Below are 27,033 nucleotides of genomic sequence, written 5' to 3' on the forward strand. Positions count from 1 at the left end.
CTCATGTAGTGCTGCGGCTGCCAATGATGATCTGCGACTCTTGCTGCTGCCGCTGTCGCGGGATATTGATATTTGTTTCTTGTGCAACTGCCTTGCAATCCTTGTTTGCAGTAACTCTGTTTCTCACACTTCAACTGCCTTCACAGCTTTTTTTTTCTTATTTGTGTCATGTCATCAGGAAGAGAGACGAGAGGAAGCTGATAGAGTTTAAAAAAAAACAAGACAAAGAGGCAGAGGGCAGCAGAAAACTGAGAATTTGGAGAGATTCTCAAAGTGTGTGTAGTTTCTCTACGACGAAAGCTGGAGTTGAACAGGCATGATGTTCTTCTGGCAGTTGACAAGCTGGTAATTAAAACTTTGGGAAACTACTGTCAGGGATATACGCAGAGATCTGAGCACGAATCAGAGGGAGGGATCAACAAATGTTATTGGACCATATGGAGTATGTAGCTTGCACGGCTGCTTCTGATGCTGATTTAATTGTCAGGATTTTTTTGTTTTCACCCTCTTCATCTTTTATGCTTTCTGATTTGTTTGCAGCTAATGGGTGAAGGCTATTCCTCTGTTTTGAGTCTTTTTATTAGTCCCTTTTCTCTTTGAAAAACTTTCTCTGAAAATATCACACAAGCCCTTTCCTTGCCTCACAGTTAACTCTGAACCTGCCTCGCTGTCATTTACCACCCTGACTCCTGACTTGTGTGTGGCTAAAGTGTGCCCGAATAAGGGAGTGCTGTGGTGAATAGTGGCAGCTAAAGAGGCACAGGGCTTAGCCGATCAGTAAGACACAAACTCCTCACACCAGCGAGATTTCAGCCCCAGCTTAAAGGCTTCGGGGGAATGGATTTGGACTAACATCACATGAAATTGCTTCTTCAAAGTCTCCTTATCTAGGCACGGGGAAAATCTCAAAATGGTTTTGCAAGTGGTTTTACCGCAAAAAAACATGCAATCACGTTTCACACTTTTAAATTACATACTTAGCTATTTTCTTTAGCAGGGCAGAGGGTCAAGTGCTTAAAGATTTGTCCTCCTTTCAGTCTCTTTCAAAAAGGTGCAATATTCTTGTTATCTTACTTTTACAGCCAGACGACTGCCCATTCTAAAAATGCATATTTCTAGCAGATGAATACTGATGAGCATTACAGACGTACATGAACACACACACACACACACACACACAACCATACACACACACATATGGTGGTCTAGTCCCGGTGCGATTGAAATTGCGCACAAAAACAAACTCTGAAAGGGATGATGGGACTCAGTTTCCATCTGAGAGACTTAAACTTGACTAATCTGATAAGTACAGAGCTGAAACCAACGCTTTAAGCTGACTGTTGTTTGTTCACCTGAAATATGGGACATCAGCAGTATTTATAGTTAAAGCCATGATTTCTGCATGCTTGACAGTCCCATTTCCCAAATGATGCCAAACATGCTAAGATATGGAGAAATGGAGTCACACACACCCTTCAAATGATGAAATTCAGAAATGAAGTCATGCATCTTTATTGCAGCAAGAACCACGAGGGATTTCTTTACTCTGATTACAGGTGCTGACGGTGATGTGCCTACGTATGTGGCGCTGGCATCATCACAGTCCCTATAATCAAGATGTGATTGGCCTCCCCGGTAACGGTGACTTTTGAATACACACATCCCAACAAGTGAACAGTCTGAACAGTGAATAAGAAATTTTTCAGAATGGCTAAAAGGTGTTTTCACAGATTAAAAAGATTATTTTAATCATCAATCTGATGTCAAATATGAGATTGAAGCCACTGTATATCTTGCTGCAATTGCAGACCTATTACCTAAGGACACTGTTCTATAAAAGAGGTCATGGGAACATCCAGTTAAGTCTGGCCAAGAACATTTTCAGCCATCCAGGTCATAGCTATTTCGCAAATTATCAGCCACAAGCAGATATAACAGGCAGTTTCACAACAATTCACACTTTACAGTAATTCGCGTGGCCACAGTTTTGTGGCTGTCTTGTGACCTTAATGACTCACATGTGACCTCAGCTAAACTCTTATGCCACTAACAGTGTAAGTGGGAATAATTGACAGAGGTTTAAATGCCTGAGACTCCCCAACAGTCAGTAAGGCCTCTTGTTGATGAGCACTGACCAATCAACAAGACCAAGCAGCGAGGCCAATGTTCTTTGAAGTACTGTTTATATAGTTAGCAATGTCCAGTGGAGGTTTTCATGATTGGAAACTCTACCTTGCCCCAGTGTGCTTAAGAGTACTGATTTAGCATTACATTCCTATAACACTGTTGGACTCATTATGGCAGTTTGAAGAAAAACAAAAAGTATAAAAATCGACGCAGCTCAACCGGAGATAATGTCATTTTCATTTCATGTATTCTTCTTCCTTATCTAACCCTGGTGCCTACATTACCCACAATGCAACTTGTCTGTTGTTAGTTCAGTCTTAAATTCTGGTGTGTTAAGCTAGTAGCAGCTAAGATAGTCTTCAGCTGCTAGCCACAAACAGAAATAAGGAGTGAGCTTAAGCGGTCTGGTAAGTTCATTTCTTTCTAACTCCACACCCCAGTTTTTTTTTTTTAACATTTTCAAAGTTGTGGTCTTCAGTCCCCCCCAACGCTGACGTGCAGGTTTTGCGAAGCTACCTCATGAGCCACCACAGGTTTCAGCAACATGGTTAACAAGCAGCCATGGTCCAAAAGAGCAGCAATATAACAAGCCTAATAAAATCATAAAGTATATAAATGCACACAGAGCAATGCAAGTAAATAAATGCACAGTAATAGACACTATTTCGAAAAAATTACTTGTTCATATGCAATCAAGACTGATTCATCAAAAAAATTTTAAGTCTTTAGAAAAAAAGCTCTGTAGCCAACTTGGGCATAGATTGACACAGATTCTAACCAATTTACTATCAGATTCCTAAAAAGTAATTGTCAGTTAATAGGATAACTCTTTTACATACTTTATAGGCTGCTGATTTCCTGAATATAGTTTCTCCCTTGGTGATTATGTCGTACCATGTAATCAGAGCTGATATTGAGTTCAGGTAATAGACATATTGACACACAAACCCAAGAGCTGTGGCAGTAAAACCAGATCTTACCTGACCCAATTAGACTGAGCATAATTGGATCCCGGTGGGACTCAGGTCCTTGGTTGGGTCACAGTCCACCAGAATCGAGTGGCTGTGTGAACAGCTCTAATATCCAGTAGCACTGGGCCTACATTACATGTATAGTACAGTGATGAAAAGGTAAGCACATGCAAGGAGTATTTTATGTATACGGTATGCATACTGTGATTTATGAGCACAGAGTTCTCTTACACACCAGGCTTCTCAGGCAGCTGTAATGCTACAGTATTTGGCCAAGCGATGCTCGGTTTTTTTGGACTCGCTTCATACTTACGTATTCCTGAGCACTCATACTGATCCTGGCTAACTGGGCAAGTGCCCGAGGACTTCTAAACCAATCGAGTCTCCAGCGGTTGGTTTTCACAGAAACAACGCTGAATACACAGGCAGTGTGGAGACCTCCTGCTGAGAAATTCCAAAGAAGAAATCAGAGGGCCTGTGCAAGTTACACCTAATCAACAGGGCACCAAAATTAGCTACCTTTTTTTTTCCTTTCTAATCAAGTGATTTTTAAAATATGTGCTGGCCTTCAGTCTGAGTTTTAGATGGTTTTGCCCTTTTCTTTTTCTGTTCATTTTAGTTTTTCCTGCCTGTGCTCACTAACAAGTTCCAGACGAACTCATAACATTACACACACTTCCTCAATGGGTCGCTTGATTTCCCCAAGGAAGACCTAGGCTACCATATAGTGTTTCAGAAAAACAAATGTACACACTTTAAAGATGAGATAAAATTTGATATAAAATGAGATACATTCTGTATATGATGAAGTTGTCGAATTGTTGCAGCTTGTTTGATACAATTCAGCCACTACTGAGTCTGAGCGTTGGGATGGCTGAGCAGAGAGCAGCAGAAGTTATCATGGAGAGAAAGAGGCTAATCCATGGAGGATCTGGTTACTATCAAATCACTTACTCAGTCTAACAGCAGGACTCTCTCTCTCTCTCTTTCTCTCTCCCTCTCTCCCAGTGGTTATATATGTATCACAGATTCAGATAGAACATGACTCACCACTCCTCCGCTGTCCTCTGCTGTTGATCTCCTTTGATACTAAACTGGTACGTGAAAATGATTCTTAAAAGCGACACAGGAAAAAGCACATTTTGATGAACACACCCTACCAATCAGACAAACACAACAACACACACACACTCTCACACACACACACTCTAGGGTGTAACCCTCCCGTTGGCCTAGCTTGTTGAATAACCTGTGTTGCATAACGGAGGTCAGATATAAAAAGAGGCACATCATCCCCTAAGACACACACACACTCACTCATTTCATGCTCTATCTGGGTCACAGAGTACAAGAGAAATAATAACACAGAAGTCATTTCAGATTACATAGCTGAGATCAATAGCCCTCACTGTCTGAGCATGAAAGCTTCATTTTGCCATGGCCTTCCAATGAAAAGGGTTGATTGTAGCCAGGATTGACAGTTTTATGGCGTGATGATGGTGATGATGATGTGTCCCACACACAGAGATGCGCGCGCACACACACACACACACACACACACACACACACACACACACACACACACACACACACACACACACACTGAAATATACAGCCTACATAATAGAGAGACAGTGTCATCAAATTGTGCTAAGGAGAACTGAAGATGTGAGCAAGTTTGTTAAAGAGGACACGGACACACCTCATACAGATGATCATACAGAGGCATTGAAAATACATTTACACTGGCATTACGAAAGAGTAATGATAAAAGTTCACCATAGGATTTGTGATATAATATGTTCTGTTAGTCATATGAAAAAGATTTACAAAGCTGTAAAACTCAATACCGAGCCAATACCACAAAGTAATTAAATGAAGTTTTGGGGCGTGTGATTATTTGCTTTCTCGCTAACACTGAGATGAGCAGATTGATACCAATCTAATGCCTGTACACTAACTATGAAGCTAGGGCCAGCAGACAGTTATCTTAGCTTAGCATAAAGACTGGAAAAAAAACAGCTAGCCTGGCTCGGTTTAAATGTCTAAAAAAAAAAAAACTTGTGTTAATTAGTAAGATTAGTGAGATGTAGAAGTTTTTGTTACTTTTGGAAAGAGCAAGGCTAGTTCTTTTTCCCCCTGGTTCCAGTCTTTTATGCTAGTTACGCTAATTGACTATTTATCAGTAAATCGGCTACACTGATTCACATACAGTAAATTCATGATGATGGATAAGGATTGTTGTAAAAGATAGTTTTATATTTATGTAATCTTGCAGTTTGCCCCTTTCAAACAAGCTTCAACTCTTATTTTCTTCATTCTTTTGTGGTTAGCTTAAAGCTGTCTGGTTCTGTTTTCACCCTTGTTGGTTAATTTGATTGTCTTTTATTAGATTTGAGCACATTTTCAGGATGGACAGTTACAACTTGAGCAAAGGAACAAGTGATTCGATTTTAATAGTTTCCACATTAGGCAAATATAATTTTAGTAGCCATAACCATCAGAAAAACGGAGTTAGAAACTTGTTACAAAATCATAAGATTAGGATTCCAGAGTACTCAAATTGCAAGAAGAAGGAGTGATGTCTTTCAATTTAAAAATTTGGTAGATGTTAGGAACCCTTTTCCTGTTTTCAGGTCAGAAAACCGCTGGCAGTCCTCATACCCAGTGTCTTCACCTCTCATCTAATGCTTCTATGCAAGCAAGCAAGCACACACACACACACACACACACACACACACACACACACACACACACACACACACACACACACACACACACACACACACACACACACACACACAAACATTCCTGCTTTGATGCAAATCCCTATGGTGAGCTTCTATCATCTCTAGCAATAACGAGCTGTCATTGGTCCTCAGTGATCTATCTGTCTGAATATGTCAGGGAGCAAGCAGGCTGACTGAACGTTGGGCTAAAGCAGTTCTACACTTCCAAGGCCTGCCAGTCAGTGCTGGGGGCACCTGAGACAGCCTCATATCGGTGAGGGATCATTTCTGAAGGCTGACACTGGATCAGAGACAGGAAAAAAAAACAGCCATGTCGACGTTTGACCCCACCCCCACATACGGGGGAAGCAGGGGTAGACAGCAGAGTAAGACGATGAGGTACTGACAGCTAAATGCCAAATAGGTTGTCTCAGGAGGATTTTAAATCTGACTAGCTCCTATTTTTAAAGATAAGAGCAAGGCATCTGAGTTATTAAAGTTTTAGTGTAGGTAAACATATGCATTTACATAGTGAAAATTAGTTTAAACTAAATCAGCGGGCACCTTGGATATTTAGAATCTGAATGTCACCACGATACAAGATAAACCGAAATAACCCCCACAGATAACGCAAAGATGTAGCCATCACAACAGCTCCATGTAATGTATTCCCTCCCCATTGCATGAGATATATTATCTAGCCCTCCTTATTGTGTCGTTGATAAATGCAGCACACATTAACTCCACCAAATGTGTTTCTCCTATTTCCACAATAAAGGGGCCTTACTTTCCGCTGACCTTCAGTGGGCTGCAAAGCCAGCACAAAATATGCATTTAGAAGAAGCAGCAGGAGTGGATGTGAGGGTTGCAGGAGATTGCTTTCTTTTGTATGGCATCATGCAGGAACATGCATCACTGTCCGCCTCCAACAAACAGCCAGTAATATGCAGAAATATTAAGTAGGATCAGCAAATAAATATATGGTGTGTAGCTAGTGCTGTGACAGATGTTGGCTATTTGCATGGAGCTCCTCTGTCATGTCATTAACCAGTTCTCTCAGCCAAGCAGGCAAAATGAATGAACTGGCTGCTTGGAGTGGTCGGGTATTCAAGCTGTGCAGAGTCGAGGCGCTTTATGCAATCGAGTAGCTTGTGGTCGAATCAGACCTGTAAAGTGTCTACAGCCTTCGCAACCAGGTGTTTGTTCATGTGTGAGGGTATCACAGTGAGAGCGTGTGTATTCCTGGTTGCTGCAAGTTGAACTTTCTTTGGTGTGTGAGAGGTAGGAGCTAGTTTCAACTTTTGAACCTGCTATAAAAAAGCACGCTTTAAGATTTTTGTGGTGTATGTGTTATTATTGTATAATGCACAGAAGCACACATGCACATATGCACATACTGTACATGCATAGGCCAAATGGCCATCGGTTTCTGTATTTCTTAGGAGGCAGCAGCATGGTGTATTAGAGATTGATTTAGTCAGCGAAGCAGAGAATGTGTATTCACACTGCTCTCTGTGTTCTCTGGTCGAGGCCACTGAGTTTCATCCTGCTGTAAACATACACCCTACTGTATGGCTTCAGGGACAGTACGTCTGGCCTCCACCTAGCTGAACATAAATGAGTAAGAGAAAATACAACATAGAACAATCCCCTTTATTAACACCCCCCCTTCCCCCCCGAGCGTACAGGCTCTTACAATCAGCCTGAGCATTGTTCATGCTGCTAATGTATTGAGCACGTTGCCGACGCGCCTCCCCGTCTGCTCTTAGGGCGTGGGTCATCAAGCACTGTTCAAGACGGGAAAAAAAAAGAGAAACAAGTATTGATTTGAAAATGTCTTGTTCTGTTATTTTCAAAAGCTTTCATCTGTATTTTTTTCTCTGAGTTGGCAAAGAGCCTCGGGTCATGGTGGGGGATTTTATAGCATGTTCTGTGATCAGTGTTTTTTACCTGAGTATGTATGGGTGTGTGTGTGTGTGTGTGTGTGTGTGTGTGTGTGTGTGTGTGTGTGTGTGTGTGTGTGTGTATGGGTGTGTGTGTGTGTGTGTGTGTGTGTGCTCATGCATGTATCAAATCTTGTCAGCCACAGAATACATATGAGGAGGCAGGAGAGTCATATATCTGACGAAGCGCGGCCAATAAAGTATAATTCATGACTGTTACAGTGCCCATGGATAGTAGTCATTACTCTTGTGTTGGTGTGCGTGTTGTATATCAGCCTCAAAACAACAGCCCTCATCACTATATTGATTGCCTAACACCTTCTGAAACATGTTTTTTTTTTTTTCTTGAGTGAGCAACAGAGTGCAAGATAGAAGGAAAAGAGAGAAAGCAAGATGTTGAAGGGGAGGTGGAAAAACAACTGTCTGTCTTAATGCTGCTGCAGCTCTGCTGTTGACTGGGTTGTGTAGGTGGTCTCATGCCACCAGTATATCTACATTCACTGTGTGACAGGCTAATTCCAGGCCAGTTACCATCATTTCAGAAATACAACATGTGTGTGTGCAATCTCTCAGTTTCCTCCATTTGTGCAGTTAGTTCCTTTTACACACAGTAAACAACATTGTTTTCTGGTAGTCAGCGAGAATTTCTCGTGCAAGCCACAATTGCTTCTCTGTGGATGTGCTGCTAATGTGTTGCTTGTGAAAGAGCATTCTCATGTGATCATCATCCATCTTTTTCTTTCATGAAGTTGTCCCCTGTGCAGGCTTCCCTTAAGGAAAATCACACTGTCTGTGGAGTTTTCTGTCAACTTTCTCCCTCAGTGTTGTGTTTCCCTCAATGTTTCCTCATCACTATTGGTTCATGTCCAATCACAGTGTTTGATAGTTGTGTATGAGCTGGTGGCAGCATAGACCACCCTCTTGCTATGGTTGTGTTTGATATGAAAGTTCAGCTTTAGCCACAGGGGGTATATGATATTCAGTTTAGAGACATACTGTACTAAAATCCATATTAAAGCATCACTCCATGCAAACTAAAAAAACAAACATACTTTCTAATTTATCTCTGGTGGCATCAAGGCTTGCAAATATGGGTTTCTGGAAAGATGAAGTTAATGCTGAATTTTTTAAATTAATGTTTGTTTTTTTTAACTCTGTGAGCACCTGAAACAAAATTCCATTCTTCTCCATCATATTGAAGTAGAAGCAGAATTCTTAGAAAAAGCCTCATTGAAAATGTTTTGAATCTGGGAATCTCATGGTTTGATTTGTTTCGCTTCACGGTTTGATGTGATTTGATTCACAATCATGGTGTCATGATTCAATTCAAAATCAATTCTCAATTCTATAAGTAGAACAGGGGGCACTCTGTGAATTGGATGCTGCATTCAAAGATAGCGTGCCATTAATTCCTATGAAAGCTGCTCATTGGGTTTTGTGTTTTTAGGCCCACAGAAAATGTGCACTTGAGTCCTTCTCAAGTCGATCCAGAAAATGTGCACTTGAGTCCTTCTCAAGTCGATCCTATTGAGAGTGGTCGCTTCCAGGACCTCCACTGGCCGAGCCGACTGACTTCCTGTGGGCTCCCTGCCAATTTTGATTGGAGTGGAATTTTGATCAGATGGGATTTGTGGCACTCAAAAAAGTGTATTCACCATTTTATTTCCATTCTTTTTTCAGTGATTGTGAATAGGGAAAATGTGGCCCGTGCGGCCGTGACACCAAAATCTCCAAAATGTTTTCGGCACCGTAGAACGCCTCTCTGCATTAATGGCATTAATGGTAATACAGGGGAAATCAACCCATATCTGGGTGCAGGTCTTTTAGAATGAAACCACCTGTGGATCAAGTTATTTTCTTCACCTGTTCGAAGTTTTGTAAAGTGCTGGTTGGCTGGTTCTGGAGTTCACTGGCCCAGTTTTGTTAGTGGTCCCAAATGCAGCAAATGCGTTCCTTTTTTAAAAAAAAGGTTGTTGTCTGCCTTTTTTGTTCATAAATATAACTTTATTAACAATGCAACGTTTTCGGAATCTGAGAATCAATTCAGAATAGTAGAAGATAAGGATTGTGATTCTCATGTGAATTGATTTCCCCCCTATCTCTAGAGAGGAATATAGAGAACGTGTTTTTTAGTAATTTGGGTGAACTGACTGTTTGAAAAAGTCTGTGGAAACAACCTTTAACTAACATCAGTTGCATATTCCCATCTTGAATTTATAAAATGACACACACACAGCTATGGATGATTGCCGATGTCGTCCATTTTTATGCTATATTTGCACATTTTTACAGAGGCAGTGTTTCAGGTATATTTTTTCCAGTACAGGCTGTCATTTCAACTTGTTTTCAGTGTCAAAATATTTGCTGGGTGTCATTCCACATTCAGTCTCTGATCAACACTTTATTTAGATTTTTCCCCCATTCCGTCTTCCTTCATTTAATCATCCCCCTCATGGACTGTTCATGGACTTGACGGAACCTCAGATTTTTATACGACAGCTGATATACAGCCATATTAAAGGTGGGTGCTTTCCGTTTGACGAGCGTGGTTTAATCTAAATCAAGATATGGGTCCCTGGAGGCCGGTGCTGTAATCATGTCAAACTGGTGATACCCTTCACTGTCACTTTCTCTCCATCTCGCGTGATCATCATCTGCATTGCAATTATTGAGCAGATTTAGATGTTATCTGGCTCTTAGGTAATCAGGAGGAGAATGGGATTAGGTGTAACGTTATATGGTTATGTTGTTAATCTCAATGAGCTTGCATCACATAGCTCATCTGCCCGTGGGATATATGACATCTGGATCTGGGGTTTCGTGTATGGTTCAGGGTTAAACTGTGGATCAGTGCGTATTTATGCCCAAGACACATTTTTGATTTAGAAAAAGAAAGCATGGAAGTGGAAGTGGTTGAGGTTGCAGTGAAGACAATTACTCACACAATAAATGAGGTTTAATGTGCGAGAATATATATACACGCGTGCGTGGAGATATTATAAAGTCTCTTTATATTACTTAATCAACCAGTCATGCTAATTGTGTAATAGGCTTGTATATTTCCATGCTGTCTCATCTCATTTACATATTTACATCTGTGTTAATGAGGAAGGCTAGATTAAAGAGGGGGAGGAGGGGTACGCAAGTGGCTCCTCCCTCAATACCTCTGATTTATTTATACTCATTAAACTGCATTGCGCAGATCTACATTCCTATCTGTAATAGGGAAAAGGATTGTATTAAATTTCATGGACACATCACAGCAAACCGAACTGTCACAAATAATATAAGTAGCTTTTTTCATACTTGAAATGAATCAATTATCAAACCAGATGGAAGATCCTTTTGCGATATCATTTTAATATGGCAAAATGGGAGGATGAATGAGTGAATTCTATGAAATTAGAAGTGGATGGATTGAAGACTCCTTTATGAGGACGTCATTGCTGCAGGGACACTGGTAGTAGCAAATCTGTTCTCTCCGGGCCATACCAACGATGCAGAATAATGAAAATAAGTGTGTCCATTAGACCAGTTAATCTTATTTGGCCTGTAACATTGGTCTATGTTTTCATCCTAGACTAAAGGTCCCTTGTTCTCTGCTCTTTTTATATTCACATATACTGTAGAGAGCCATACACCACAGACGCATGTACACACATACACACACACACACACACACACACACACACACACACACACACACACACACACACACACACACACACACACACACACACACACACACACACGCATACGCACACAAAGAAACATGCACAATCCCAGCCTTCATGCAGACAGTGATTTAGCGGTCATACACAGACAGTGGCTTTACTCCTCTGTTCTCTTGCCTCCCCACTCCTCCTTTCTCCTCCTCCTCCTTTTCACAAAACAACACAGGACTCTTCTGAGCCCCGAGGAGAAAGAGCAAAATTTACAAGAGGAACACAGGGGATCAGTGGTTCTGTTGTATGCTGGTGAACAGCACCCCTTTGACTGGGAACCAGAGGTCAGGGCATGGCTCCCAAAGCCCGCTGGGTTCTTTGGTGCCTGTGTGTGTGTGTGTGCGCGCGCAGAAGTGCTTGGGCATGCATGCGTTTGTGTTTCTTGAATGTGTGTGTTGGCATTTGTATGTGTGTTAGCCTTAGGGTGCATTAAACCCTGCCTGCTAATGTTACAGAAAATTCACAAACTGTTTTTGTGGCAAACTAAAGTCACATGACAGCACAGCATGTGCAAAATCTTTTTATACACACTTCAAACTATAGTATTTGGCTTGTGTTGGTGTGTGATGTGCTAGCATGGCATGGGGGTGAATGGTTTGCTTATATGGTGAGTGACATTGAGAGATATTCTCACAGCACAGTTTCACTTCATTCCCCACCATTCCATAAGTAGCTTATCCCCTTTAACACCAGTAAATAGTGGCAACACTCAGAGTTTAATAAGATTAGACCCGTAATTTTCACCAAAGTGCCCCCTGAAGACAGGGTATTTTTGGGTTTTTTTTTTACCATCCCACACAACTATTCTCTCATCAAGGATTAATTCTTTTTTGGAGAACATTTGCAGCCTGGAGTGATAGAGCATGTAATGATGGGCATATGCAATCAAAGACTTCTGCATCTAGTCCTAGGTTCCAAAAACTGCCTGTTTCCTTTGTTTGATGACTTTCTGCATTGTAGGTTTTAGGGCAAAAGATGTAGGACATACAGTATTTCTGTCATGGCAGGAGGCAAGGAGGAACCTAGTGCAGACACACACGTAGGCTGGTGCAATGAAGGAACTTCTGTAGAGTAAGTGATGAGGACCAAGTTTACAGACAGGTGGATGGGAAGGCAGGCACAGCAAGTAACTACATACAGGTAGCAGGAAAAGGGGTCCACAGCATGAGCAGCACAACAGGGCAGGAAACTTTGTTCAGACGGCCCAGGGACTAGCAAGCCAGAGAGCTGAGAACCTGGGGGCAGGACAGACAGGAGGTCGAACAAGGGACCCACGGCAAACCAGGGACCAGCTGGTCATTGGCGGATGAGACAATGGCCCTAGGAGCAGACTGGTCGTCAGCAGAAACCCCTGACTCAGGGACAGATAAGGCATCGGCAGGGACGGCAGATTCAGGAAGAGACGAGTTGTCAGCTGGGACATCCAACTCAGGAACAGTAGAGACGTCGGCAGGGGCCCCTGACTCTGGCACAGGACGTACGCTAGCTTTCTGGAAGCCAGCTGGAAGCTAACAAGCCTGGGGCTAGCTTGCTGGGGAACATACTGGTGGCTAGTAGGCCTGGGGTTAGCTGCAGGAGAAACAGACTGGGAGGCCTGTCTCTGGGAGTCTTGTGGCATGGCTATACAGGTGGTAAAGGTGATAGGCTTGCAAGAAACAACACGTGGATCAGGCCTGAAGACGAACTTCCACCTGTAGAATGTTACCTCTTGGGTGAATTCGGGGTCCTGCTTCTGAAAGGTAGCCATTGACTCCAGGAAGTTTGGCTCTTCACTAAGAAAAGTGTCTTTAGACATTCCAAAGTACTCCCAGGTAAATGGAAGGCTGAGAAGTAGCTTGTCTGCTGGATCCATATTATGGCCAGGTCATACTATTATGGTTGGTGGTAGGAGCACAGGCAGGGAGGACACATGGACAGACACACAGGCAGGCTGGTGCAATGAAGGAACTTCTGTAGAGTAAGTGATGAGGACCAAGTTTACAGACAGGTGGATGGGAAGGCAGGCACAGCAAGTAACTACATACAGGTAGCAGGAAAAGGGGTCCACAGCATGAGCAGCACAACAGGGCAGGAAACTTCGTTCAGACGGCCCAGGGACTAGCAAGCCAGAGAGCTGAGAACCTGGGGGCAGGACAGACAGGAGGTCGAACAAGGGACCCACGGCGAACCAGGGAAGGCGAGTCCCCTCTGGAGGTCGAGAAGGAGGCCGACGATTAAGTCTTCAGTGGCTGAGACAAGCAGGCTGGTCATTGGCGGATGAGACAATGGCCCTGGGAGCAGACTGGTCGTCAGCAGAAACCCCTGACTCAGGGACAGATAAGGCATCGGCAGGGACGGCAGATTCAGGAAGAGACGAGTTGTCGGCTGGGACATCCAACTCAGGAACAGTAGAGACGTCGGCAGGGGCCCCTGACTCTAGCACAGGACGTACGCTAGCTTTCTGGAAGCCAGCTGGAAGCTAACAAGCCTGGGGCTAGCTTGCTGGGGAACATGCTGGTAGCTAGTAGGCCTGGGGTTAGCTGCAGGAGAAACAGACTGGGAGGCCTGTCCCTGGGAGTCTTGTGGCATGGCTATACAGGTGGTAAAGGTGATAGGCTTGCAAGAAACAACACGTGGATCAGGCCTGAAGACGAACTTCCACCTGTAGAATGTTACCTCTTGGGTGAATTCGGGGTCCTGCTTCTGAAAGGTAGCCATTGACTCCAGGAAGTTTGGCTCTTCACTAAGAAAAGTGTCTTTAGACATTCCAAAGTACTCCCAGGTAAATGGAAGGCTGAGAAGTAGCTTGTCTGCTGGATCCATATTATGGCCAGGTCATACTATTATGGTTGGTGGTAGGAGCACAGGCAGGGAGGACACATGGACAGACACACAGGCAGGCTGGTGCAATGAAGGAACTTTAATAGAGTAAGTGATGAGGACCAGGATGACACACAGGCAGACGGTCAGGCAGTCAGGTACAGACAACAGGTAACTACATATGGGTAGCAGGAACAGGAGTCCACAGAATGAGCAGCACAAAAGAAAACACACCAAGATTTTAGCAAGCAATCTGGCAACTGACTGGGTAAAAAGGGCTGGTATAAATACCGGGGAGCAGATGAGGGAAATGAGAAACAGGTGTGTAGGTAGGTGGGACATTCCAGTGCTGAGAAATGGAAAACAGGTGAGCGGGTGGATCTAGAAACAGGAAGAAACTCGAGAGACATCTGATTGGTGGGTGGAGTATGACAAGAGGCCAATAAAAAGGACTGAGACAGAAATCATGACGATTTCAGCATGTAATGTATAACGCTGGATGTGATATGTGGAAATCGGGATGTAGGCTGTAACATGTAGGATTTGAGGTCAGAGCTGCAGAATACATGACCTTGATCTTGTAGGGTGCACAGTGAATGGTGTAGGACTTACAGTGAGAAATCGACTATAGAGTGGACAATATAAAATATACTTCACTGGATCTGTGTAGGATGTAGGACATTGGACAGGAAGCACAAGTATAATTTACTTTTACGTGTAATACGATGGAAAGATATAGAATGTGGAATGACCAGTGTTCGACATAAGACATTTAATATAGGATTTACAACATTGGGTGTACAAAACTGAACATAGGATGTAAGTTGCAACACAAGATATAGGCTGTAGGGCTTAGGATGATAGCTGTGTGTCATAGTAACCCTTTCCCTGAACTGGAGAGATGGTATATTTACTGAAGAACTTAACTTAAAACTTAAACTGCATATCACTACATATTATGTAGTGATATGCAGTTAAGAAAATCACTGGCAAATGTATTTTTAAACATCATAGACTGTAACAACAGTCTGTGATGTTAGTTTAAGCCATTTTCTCACTCATACGTGGCCATTGAAGGCTAGAGAAAATATACAATGGCCGAATAACGTTAGATTGCACATTCTGTAACGTTACGTTACCATCTCAGCAGTGGTGTATAAACTACAGGATGTAAAATATAGTGGGTATATATCAGATATGATGTAAGGTGACCTACCACTTGGAAGGTAGTTTGTGGGATGTCGGACGACGCAGGATGATGTAGTAAATGGGACTGAGTAAAGGAAATAAAATACAAGACAGAATAGAAGATGTAGAACATAGAATAAAGGACAAATGTTACACACGGTATAATACAGTCTAAATACTGTAGGCTGTATAAAGATTTGATAGCCTCACTGAATATATCTGATTTGTATTGGGCGTCAAAATCAATCATGGAATGTTGCTACTCCACACAAAGACTAATTTAAATTGACCAGTGCAAAGGTGTTTATTTTATTCAAACACTGACATTAAGACTGACAACAAATACATTTCCTTTTGTAATAGAAATGATGATAAAGGCTGACTACTTCTAAAAGCTTCGACACAGGGTGGAGAAACAACATCAAAACACCATTTGAGTCACAGAGAGGACTTAAAGCAGGGGGGACAACCGCCATAATGACTGAGTGGATGAACAGATGGATGGAGTAGAGGAGCTGCAGGGCGTGGAAGTGTTTCATCTACAGTCTGTACTCCAAAAGGTGTAAGTCCGTAATGGGTGCTAGCTGCCTTCTAACATCCCCATCATCACTGTAGGCAACACCTGCACTTGAGATTGCACGGCGTACACACTCATACCTGCACACACACACACACACAAACACACGCAAACGCAACCTAAAAGCACTTTCATGACACACGGAAGCAAGTGTTAAAGGCAAGAGCCTGTGGGGTCAGAAGTCATCCGCTAAAGGGGCTGAAATCATGTCAGAATGCACTTATCCTATTCCGAACCATCACATCACATATCTCAAACCGATGTGCGGCCGGGTTTTTTTTTTATTAGTGTTGATGCCTCTCAAAAATGGTATTCAGGAAACTCTCATTGATATATACCCAGTGGCAAGGTGATAGTCCCTGTCTCTCCTTTATTCAGTCCTCCTCTCCATCCAGGCTCCCCGAGTGCTACCAGCGGAGCAGTGATGGATGACGCAAGGCTCATTAGGATAAGACAACAAAATCAATAGACCGAGCGTGGAGGTGTCAGTGCCTCAGACATGCCAGTAAAATCCACACTGATAGTCTGTTCGCCGGCAGTGAAGTGTATCTGAGTTTCGGTGTTTGTGTGTGTGCGTGTGTATCTGAGCCCGCGTGTGACTGTGGACGGGGAGCAGTTACGGGGTGAGTGACTGATGCTGATGGATATAGATAAAGGAATAAACGCAAACATAAGAGCTCTCAGTAGGGGGTTTGTGTGTCTGTTTGTGTGTGAGATGAAAAAGAAGAACGACGGGGGGAGAAAGAGGACATGCTTTGGAGCTGCTGTTTGCCACACAAACAATATCCTCTTTTTTTTAAAATCATGATATTAAAAAGTTAGTGAGGTCATTGTTGCTCTTCTGAATGTAGATATGGTGCCATAAACAGCCCATTGTCTCAGGTCTACCTCAGCTCTTATCTGTGATAGAAACTGTGTGCTCCCCTGTCTGGGAACTTCCTGTATGCTCCAAGGTATATCATACTGCAAACTCCAAAAAATATCCACTGAAAAAAGTCCTTTAGTCTACAGTTGATTTTTTTATTCTGTATTTTCTGCAAAAAATGAAATGGATTTTTACTTCTTTCAACCGGATTCTACTTTGTTTCAAAAACAATTGACACTTGTAATTGAATTGGAAACACAACATGTTTTTCCCCCATGGAGAGATGTTTTTTTTTTGTTATTTTACACATTCTTAATGCCCCAACAATTTCTCTGTATAAAGTTTCTAATTACATGTAATCAGTTCAATCATTTCCAATGAACTACTTTTATTTCATTTCTAGAGTAACCCAGAAAGTTGGTGACAGCGGTTTAGCTGAACATGTAAATTGTACAGATAAACATGTACAGATAAAATACAATTTAGCAAATATGAAGATTACAGTTTTGACTAATACATGAAGAATGAATGAATGCTTACTCGGAGGCAGTTCATTGAAGGACATTTCTCTGGAAATCAGCAAATGGCTGCTAAACTCAACACAGTCAACTCTGATAACTATCTTACAACTTCTTTCTTTATATCCCTATGATTGGTAAAAAATTATAAGGTTCTTCCAGGAAACTTATTTGGAAATTATAAGGAAATAACTCGTGTTAAAGTGTTATTTTTTCATCCTTTTTACACAGAAATTTGAGATCTCAGTTTTGAATATAAGAAAAAACAACTTTTTGAGATGCAACATTTTTTGCAGTGGGGTTCCATTGATAGCGGCCTCTTATCTTCAGGAGGTAGTAATTTATGGGTGAACATGCTGCCACCGAGATGCGTTAATGCTTATCTGTTGTTCTTGCAGTCGCAGTGCTGCACAAACGTGCAGATCTGCACATGCACACACACAAACACAGAGACACACACAGAGGGAGGTTGTGGGGGTAGATAGTTGTTGACAGTTTGCTGTTTGTGGTCTCACATGTAGCAGATGTCTTCCTGTGTGAGGCTCTGCAGTTTTCTGTTGAACCAGAGCCTTAATGATTTCCCTGTTTGACAACAAGCGCCACTGCGGCAGGCAGCAGACTGTAGACGGTTACTACTCCACTTCATACCAAGGGAAATAGTGAGGGTTAATGGGAGCTTTTCTCTCCTCTACTACCCTATTCCCATCCAGATTATGGACTTGAATGACTTTTTCAGTAGTAATGGAATTCCCAAGTAAAGTTCATTCAATGGATCTCCACTCTACTTCCCTAACAGTCCAGTAATTGAACTGAAATCAAACCTAATTGGATTGCTGTAGGAATGCCACTGAACAGTGTGTCCTTTCCTGGGAAAGGGATGTACAGCACAGGACACTCTGTGTGTGTTGTGTGTGTGTCTGAATGAGGATGGAGATGGGGATGGGGTGACGCTTAGCGATGAATTAGATTAGACTAATCATTTCACTGTGAGAGCTCAGATTTGGTGGCTAGGCGTGGAGGATGGTTCCCAGCGTGCCGGTAACATGCTGACAGTCAGCAGAAGCCAGACCTCACCCCACCCTGCCGTCACTTCACACAGACAAATGAACTGAACATCCTGTACAAGACGGTGTACAGGGCCTGCACGCAGTGTGTTTACACAGTGCACTATGAAAACACAGCCTGCCTCTGCTGAACTGCACCTAACTGTGATATATTTCTCTGTATCTTACTCCTCTCCAGTCTACAGTACTCTGCTCTTCTTCTCCTTTCTCCAAACTAATCCACTCTTTCTACTTCTCTGTACTTTACTCCTCTTTACTGCTCTACTCTGCTCTTCTCTATACCATGCTACCCTACCCTGCTCTATTCCTCTGCGCTGGACCCTGCTTTACCTGAGTCCACTTTACTCTACCAAACTCAACGAAACTTTGCAAAACTTTACTCATTTGCACTTTACTCCTCTCAAATACTCTGCTTTATTTGAATTTGCCATATTGTACTTTACTCATTTGTACACCAGTCCTCTCAACTAGAGTGTATTCTACTGTACTGCCACATACTTTACTCTATTCAACTCTATTCCTCTGTACATTACCGCTGTACTTAGCTCTACTGTTACTCTACCATACTCTGTTCTTCTCTACTATCCTACAATCATCTGTATTTGAATCAACTCCGTTCTTCTCTGCTTGACTCCTTTATCCAGTTCTACCCCTCTCCCAGCTACTCTACTCCTCTATGTGCCGTACACATCTTTGCTGCACTCTTCACTATTAACTTCAACCCTTCTCTATTGTACTTAAACATCCTATCGTCTCCTTCACAGAGTTCTCTTGTTTATTCCGCTGTGCTTGTTTTCCTTGTTCAGCTCTGTTTCCTTTAATTTGTGGTCTGGCTTTTGGGTTTGATCGCAGCCATAATGAAAGACAAAGAATTGATGCACCGATGCTGTTATAACCAGAGTCGCCCATGATGCCGCATTTGTTATGACTGGGTCTTTGGGGTGGGGCTCTGATATGAATCCAGGAAAATGTAATTACCCAAAAAATGCATGTTTTGGCCTCCGTTCTGCTTAACTTTATTTTATAAATCTCTCATAAAATCTCATAAAAGCAGAAATCATTTTATAACGGTGGATCTGCAAAGATTTATCTTGAAATGTATCTGTTTTATTCTCATAAAAAAGCCTGTAGATTAATTCTCTTTTCTCTCGCTCTCTTCCACAGGAAGGTCAAAGTGTCAGACGTAGAACCATACAGATGCTGCCTAAGTTTCTTGCTAAAGGACACTTCAGCAGGATCTAAGTATCTGCAACAGTAGGTAAGCATTTAAGAGCAAGATGAAGTGCACAGTGTTTGTTTTCTGCTTGTAGACCTATAATGCAAATCACAGTGTGATGGTGAATTTCTGATGTAAACCCCTTCACATTTTCTGCTTCACTACATCAGAGTTCAGGTACTCCTCTAGTCTCATTATTTAGAATGAAAACCGTCCAATTTTAATCAGCGTCCAACCGAGGGAGCTGGGGACACCCCAAGGGGGCCGTATTGTACATGAAGTCTTGATTTTGCCGAAGGTTGTCCCCTAGATATGAGTAGCTCCAACTTTTTTCCCCTTGCGTCTTCTTTTTTTTTTTTCCTCATTAGAACTCGTTTCGGACTTCATTTTAGCTGTAGGGTCCAACAAGGCTCCAATTAGATGGACGACAGAATTAATGAAGTCTGTCTCTCTCTCACTCTTTCTATCTCTCTCTCCTCCTCCTTCTCTTCCCTTGCTCTATTTATCCCAGTGCTCAGGGGGACACTCGGTCTGGATTCAGTCAGTGTGGCGGCGTTTCTTCTCTTACTAAATTAAATATGTGTAATTGATGGTTTCATAAACAGAGCTAACCTTGCCAGCAGCAATCGGGAACTGCCGCTGAGGAGGTCCATGTGAATATGTATTGTGTCAGTGAAGAGCCCAGAACTACATCCACAAGTCCTCTGGTTCCTCACTCACAATGAGAGAGAGAGAAAAGGTGAGCGAGAACCACGCAGCAAGATGTTGACTGCAAAAGTTTCTCTCCTTTGAAGGCGTAACACATGACATAACGTCTCCTGCAGACAGCTTCAGCTGAGCGCAGACGGTAAACTCTCACTCTCTTTTTTCTCACTCTGTCTGTCTCGCTCTCATTGTGCTTTCTTTATCTTGCCTTTTTACCACTATGAAACTGGAGAGATGAAAGCAGTTTGAACTATACAGACAGAGATAAAGACTGTTCGACATAAATGTCAGGTACACTGAAGTACACTGAACAGCGTGCATTTACAGCAGCCGTGCGGCAAAACAAACTCAGATAACATAAAGAAGAAGAAATGTTTCACTAGAGCACTTGTTAAAGGACACTTCCAGCTTTTACCTTGAACAGCAAACACTTTCCCTTAATATAGTTTTGTTACTTTATTGCTGCAAACATTGACGCACTGGTGGGATGCTCCAACAGTACTTGGATGTTAGGAAAGCTAATTTTGTATTATAGCCCAACTAATTATATAACTTAAAAAAGTAAACGAGCCAAACAAATATCACATCTTTTCACAACATCCATCTTTCCTAAATGTTTGTCTTCTGGGTCTGACAATACAGCACATGAATGCAACACAGTTTGACAGTTGTTTTGGAAGTCCCAGATTCCGGAGCTTCCCACCACTGCATAAACGCACCACAAAACCTGTAGATTTCTTTAAGTGTGTATGTTATCTGATCCAAATTGCAAAAGTGTTCCATTTTCATTGCACGGACTTGACAAAATGTGACTTTGGTAAACCCAAACCTGCATTATTTGATTTTTATGGCCACTTGGGGGCAGCACATCAAGCTGTAAACACAACATTAAGCTGATAAAGTTGATGCGGTGAATATGTTAGCTAACAGTTGTTTTTTTAAAGATCTGGCAGACACGGAGCAACATTCGTTCGGAGCCACTCTGATGTGACCTGTGAGAGGGATCCAAAATGGTGAAGCTGCAGGACGTAAAACCAAAACAGCACTAAAACCTTCTGTATAACTGAAGGTGAATGGAGAGTAGTAGATTTTTTTAACATTATAAATAGTTTCATTCATTTTTAACACAAATCTATTGACTAAAGTAGCTTTAATCTCCTCTTTGTAGTGGCTGGTACGGTGGCGATGTAGAGACTGAGGCTCTGACGCCTTGGAAACAACATCTTTCTCTTTTCCTGTTTATGAAGAAGATTTCCTGCTAGAGTTCATACCTGAAACTACAGCTTTCTTGAATGCATTTGGTCAGTCTTAAAGGGGGCTTGAAACTCTCCTCTGATGTAGTTCTACTTTCTGTTTGAGGCTGTTATTCTGGGTTTATTTTTCATAAATAACTTACTAAGAGCAGCTTTAATGCAGATCAGAATTTAACATTTCTTCTTTATGCCACAACTGTTTGCTCCAATACAATGATCTCACCCACAAGGGCAACAAGACGTCACCCTATACGGCTACAATATAATGAATGCATAAAAAAGCTTATACACATTTTTTCCTGCAGTCCTACTATCAATAACACAGACATATCCATTAGTGCAAGAAAGACTAGTACGGGGCAAGCACTCCCTCTAGCATTTAAACAAACCTCCATTGGGACTCATTCTCCCAGACTCCCCTGGGGCAGGGACACACCAGCGCCAGACCATACTGTACTGCTGGGATCTGTCTTCTTCACGCCTGCAGTGCTTGTAGCAGCAGAGAGGGAGGGAGACACACAAAGACAGAAGAGAAAAGGAAAGAAACAACACACATCAGGGAGCACGCTCATTTCCGCCGCCACTGTTGTGTTTGCTCAGTTGGGGTTGGGATATTCAAATTAATGAATGAGAGTGAGGAAAGTGAAAGATGAAAAATGTGTGGGGAGAGGCTCTGACTTTGAGTAATGCTGGTAATTGGAGGGAAACATATAGAAAATGCAGTGGGCATGTATTAGCAAATGAATGTGGAGGGGGGAAAAAAAGAAAAACCCTTCCTGGTGCATGTCTCATTACTTATTGCATCTTTATAGTCGGGACAGAGAAAGGTGCAGTGCAAACACAAAATTTTCCCCACAATCCAATGCTTTGGAATCGGGAAAGGAGCCAGCTGCGTATAGCTCACTGTTGTATTGTCAATTTATCAAGTGTGTTAAAGCTGCAGTGCAGCTGATATCTTCTGTTAGTGTGTTACGATCGTATAGCCTTGTCTGATTTATCTGCTGTCTGGCTTCAGCACTCTCCTGTGTGTTTAGGTGCTAATTAGAGTACAACACACACACACCCTCTCGCTCACACACCCATATAGACACACAGAGAGACCGTAGGCTCATGGGTGATATAGACTGTGTTTTATCACAAGAGAAAAGTGGGTGTTGCACCAAAAGAGGGCCTTAAATTACTGGTGACATCTCAAATAAGGCTCACCCACACACACACACATAACCACACACATAGGGGTGCCTATATACTATACATTCACACAAACACATTCAGTACTCTCTGTGACCAATAAAATGTTCCTGTATTGGCCAAAAACATTTTTTTATTCTTCTCTCTTATTGTTTTTGTTTAATTTTTTGGAAAGCAGTCCAACCCTGGCATCCCATCCACCATTCGTCTTTTCTTCCCTCACTATAGATCCCCCTTTCCTCCACTCTTTCAACTGACCCCCCCACACACACACACACACACACACACACACACACACGCACTCTGTACCCCAAACCCCCTCTGCTCACCACAGCTCAGTACAGTAATCCTGGATGCCTTGGAGGGAGAACTGCACCGAATCACTCCATAAATGTATGAGTGTCCAAAATGAAGAGGAGCTGAGAAATGTGTGGGCAGTCGGCTAGGAAGCATGTCCAAGCTTACTAACAGGATGGGGGGCACGCCGTGGGCGGGGTGGAGCTGTAAGCGGGTGAGTGGGTGGTTTGGGGTGTTGTAGGGAGAAGAGAGAGGGAAGGAGGCCTGTAAGAAATGTCTATCTTGACAGAGGGGAAGCCTTTTTACTGTATTTATTTTGAGATTTTGACAAAATGTGATCAAGATTTGGCCTTCATCAGTGTCTTGTCTTTCTTTTAATTTCATTCATCCAAGCTCAGCATCATATTGTCTTTCGAGTATTTCTGTCAGTGCTGCAGTTAAGGTTTAGTTCCCTCCTCTTAAAAATGTGTTTGGCATATTGGGACTTTTCTTGGATGTTTGACCATCGCTGTGCAGAATTATGTACCATACTTGCAGAGTTTGATACTAGAAGACGGAGAGTTTCTCTGTGCTCACCTTAAATCTGACGCATACATAGGAGCAGGACTTTGTTACATCACAACAAGCCAATTGTAATCTTGTATGTAATTTACACAGGTGTGGTGTGGAAACCTGAAACTTACAGCACACATACACTGAAAATTGACTTTTCAGTGAAGTAGAGGACGCCTTGGATCCAGCAATTAAAATTTTGAAATGCAATTAGCATATATATAAATTCCGGATTTTCCATTAACGGAGGACTTGATGTGCTTTTAAATGTTTTCTTTCAGGTTTATGGATTTATAGAAACACCACGTCAGACACACATTCTTTTTCAAAGTTGAATATCTTTTATAGGTGTCTTTTTATATGTCTTTACATATGTCTGAGGGGAATCTTTAAAGGATAATTCTGGTTTACTACAACACGAGTCGTGTTTTGTCTTTTTGTAGTCGTATTTTCATTTTTTTGCTGATTGTACCTACCAGCTGAGATCTGGGAATACAGCAACATCACCAAAGAAGAGTTCGGCAGGGCATGAAATATGAGCAGCCAGTTAATCATAAACATACATCCTAGTAAGCCAAACTTATTTGGAGGAGAAAACAAAGGTGAACAGTTAAATCATTATGAAGACTATCCATTGTAAATAGTCAACGCCATTTAGAGTGATTTCCTGGTTCAAATTTGACATACGGCACAATTCTACAAAACGCTGGATTATATTAAATGCCAAAGTTTTTTTTTTTAATTCTTGCTTTCTAAATCATGGGAACATAAGAATTATACCGTGATTAAGTTTAGGAAAACATTGTTGTGGCCAATGTTAATTTTTGCAACTGGTTTTGGTTTAGTTTCAGTCTTAGTCTTTTGACGAAATTGTGTATTAGTTCAAGTCAAATTTTAGTCATTTGTATTTTGTTAGTTTTAGTCTAGTTTTAATCCACAAAACTGAAGACATTTTAGTCTAGTTTTCGTCAGTGACACATTTGAAATTTTTATGTCTTCAGTGCATTTTGAGGCTACGGCTGTCACCTTCATTGTGTACAGTTACCATTGTTAGAGGTGTCTCTCGCAAGGTGTCCACGTAACTGCGCTCTGCAGTAGTACGGACTGATGTCACCTCAGTCAAACCAGTGAGAATTTCCAAACTCTGTCTGTTTGAACAGAAAAGCTTGGTTAAGGTTAAGGAAAGAGTGGCAAAAGCAGGGGCAAAAGTTGGTTCCAGGTCTGGAGATGGGAGCGAACTCTGCTCTCAACACCCTGACCATCCACACCCTAACTTACCACGCCACACTTCTTCTTAAATGTTGAGGTACGGAATTTGTCGATTATGGACGTAATTCCCAGGGACTCTGAATTTAGCAATGCCACCCTGTTTCCAGATCTCAGTAATTACTTGGGTGAGTACAATGTTATAATAACTGATAGAAATGATGGCCAACTTTATTCCTATATACCACTAATTCCAAAGTGCCTCCCTCTGCTGGTTATGTTGATTAGCAGATGAAGAAGTAGACAGCATGACTTCTTTAACACCGACACCAACCATTTTCCCTACTTGTCCAGGGATTTGACCTTGACAGCCTATTAGTCCCAACACTACTTTTTCACTTCTGGCTTCCACTTACATAATTTTCTCTTGCTTCATTTTCCTATTAAGAAGGATACTTAAGGTCACAGGTAAAGTCATTAAGTTGGGTTAAATTATTCATATTGAGTTGGCCTAAATCAATACATATTAATAATGATAATACAAGTGGGAAATCACATGAGCACATGTAGAAATCCATGTGTTAGATACCCCAAATCAATGAAGTGCAGTGCATTCATTCAAGTTTTTTTAGGTTGCAGCCTTATGCTAAAATCATTTGAATTCAGTTTTTCCCTCATCAACCTACACTCAATATCCCATAATGACAAAGTGAAAACAGCGTCCCGTTGGTGGAAAGCCATTTACAGGTCTCTCCAGAGATGTTCGGTTGGGTGTAAGTCAGGGATCTGGCTGGATCACTCATTGACATTACCAGAGTTTTTCCTTTGCCACTCCTGCGTTGTCTTGGCTTTGCTTAGGGTCATTGTTCTGTTGGAAGGTGAACTGTCGGCCCAGTCTGAGGTCCTGAGCGCTCTGGACCAAGTTCTCATTAAGGATATCTCTGTACTTTGCTCTGCTCAGCTTTCCCTCAACCCTGACCAGTCTCCCTTTCCCTGCTGCTGAAAAACACCCCCCCACAGTATGATTCTGCCACCACCATGCTTCACCGTTGGGATGGTATGGGGCAGGTGATGAGCAGTGCCTGGTTTCCCTCCAGATATGACACTTAGAACTGAGGTCAAACAGTTCAATATTGGTTTCATCCGACTAGAGAATCTTGTTTCTCATAGTCTAAGAGTTCTTTAGGTGCTTTATTGCAACGTCCAAGTGGACTTTCATGTGTCTTTCACTGAGGAGAGGCTTCCGTCTGGCCACTCTGCATTAAAACCCAGATCGGTGCAGCAGTGATGGTTCCCATCTCCACACAGGATCTCAGGAGTTCAGCCAAAATGACCATCGGGTTCTTGGTTACCTCTCTTACCATGGCCCTTCTCCCCATGACTGCTCAGTTTGGCCTGGCTGCCAGCTCTAGGAAGTGTCGAGGTTGTTCCAAACTTCTTCCATTGAAGAATTATGGAGGCCACTGTGCTCTTGGGAACCTTCAGTGCAGCATTTTTTTTGTGGACTTCCCCAGATCTGTGCCTCGACAAAACCCTGTCTCTGAGCTCTGCGGGCAGTTCCTTCTGCTTCATGGCTTTGTTTTTGCTCTGATATGCATTGTCAGCTGTGAGACCTTATATAGACAGGTGTGTGCCTTTCCAAATCATGTCCAATCAATTGAATTTACCACAGGTTGACTTCAATCAAAGTGTGGAAACATTACAGATGATCAAGAGAAATGGGAGGCACCTCAGCTAAATTTTAAGTGTCATAGCAAAAGGTGTGAATACTTATGTCAATGTGATATTTCAGTTTGTTTGTTTTTTAGTAAATTTGCATAAAATTCTGGGAAAAATTAATTTTAATCATTGCAGCATGAAGCTGCAACATAAGAAAATATGAAAAAAGTGGAGGGATCTAAATACTTTCTGAACGCACTGTATACACAGCTTGTGGTTAAGAAAAAGAGACTTCTTGAGTTGCATTTCAATGCCAGAATCTTGAATTATAGAGGGTCAAGACGAGCAAGAAAGAGAGGCTGACGAGTTTTTCCATGAAATACTCATTAGCCTTGTGTGCTTCTTCCCTCCCTCATCTTTCCCTCTCTCTCTGCCTCTATACCTTTTC

General features: G+C 42.1%; 1 protein-coding gene across 3 annotated transcripts in view; it reads left to right on the forward strand.

Annotated features, from left to right (window-relative positions):
* The window catches only part of nrsn1l (neurensin 1-like), a 108,382-nt gene that overhangs the window by 47,608 nt on the left and 33,741 nt on the right, over positions 1-27,033 (forward strand). The window contains exons 1-3 of one of the 3 annotated variants that reach the window (XM_040121034.1): positions 2,482-2,534; positions 4,107-4,195; positions 19,671-19,764. The gene's annotated coding sequence lies outside the window, so the exon portion shown is untranslated. Of the gene's footprint in view, positions 1-2,481; positions 2,535-4,106; positions 4,196-19,670; positions 19,765-27,033 lie in introns of those variants that run through there. The other 2 variants (XM_040121033.1, XM_040121032.1) reach the window with 2 other exon arrangements.

The sequence above is a fragment of the Xiphias gladius genome, chromosome 24 (assembly GCF_016859285.1).
Source record: "Xiphias gladius isolate SHS-SW01 ecotype Sanya breed wild chromosome 24, ASM1685928v1, whole genome shotgun sequence".
NCBI classification, from domain to species: domain Eukaryota; kingdom Metazoa; phylum Chordata; class Actinopteri; order Istiophoriformes; family Xiphiidae; genus Xiphias; species Xiphias gladius.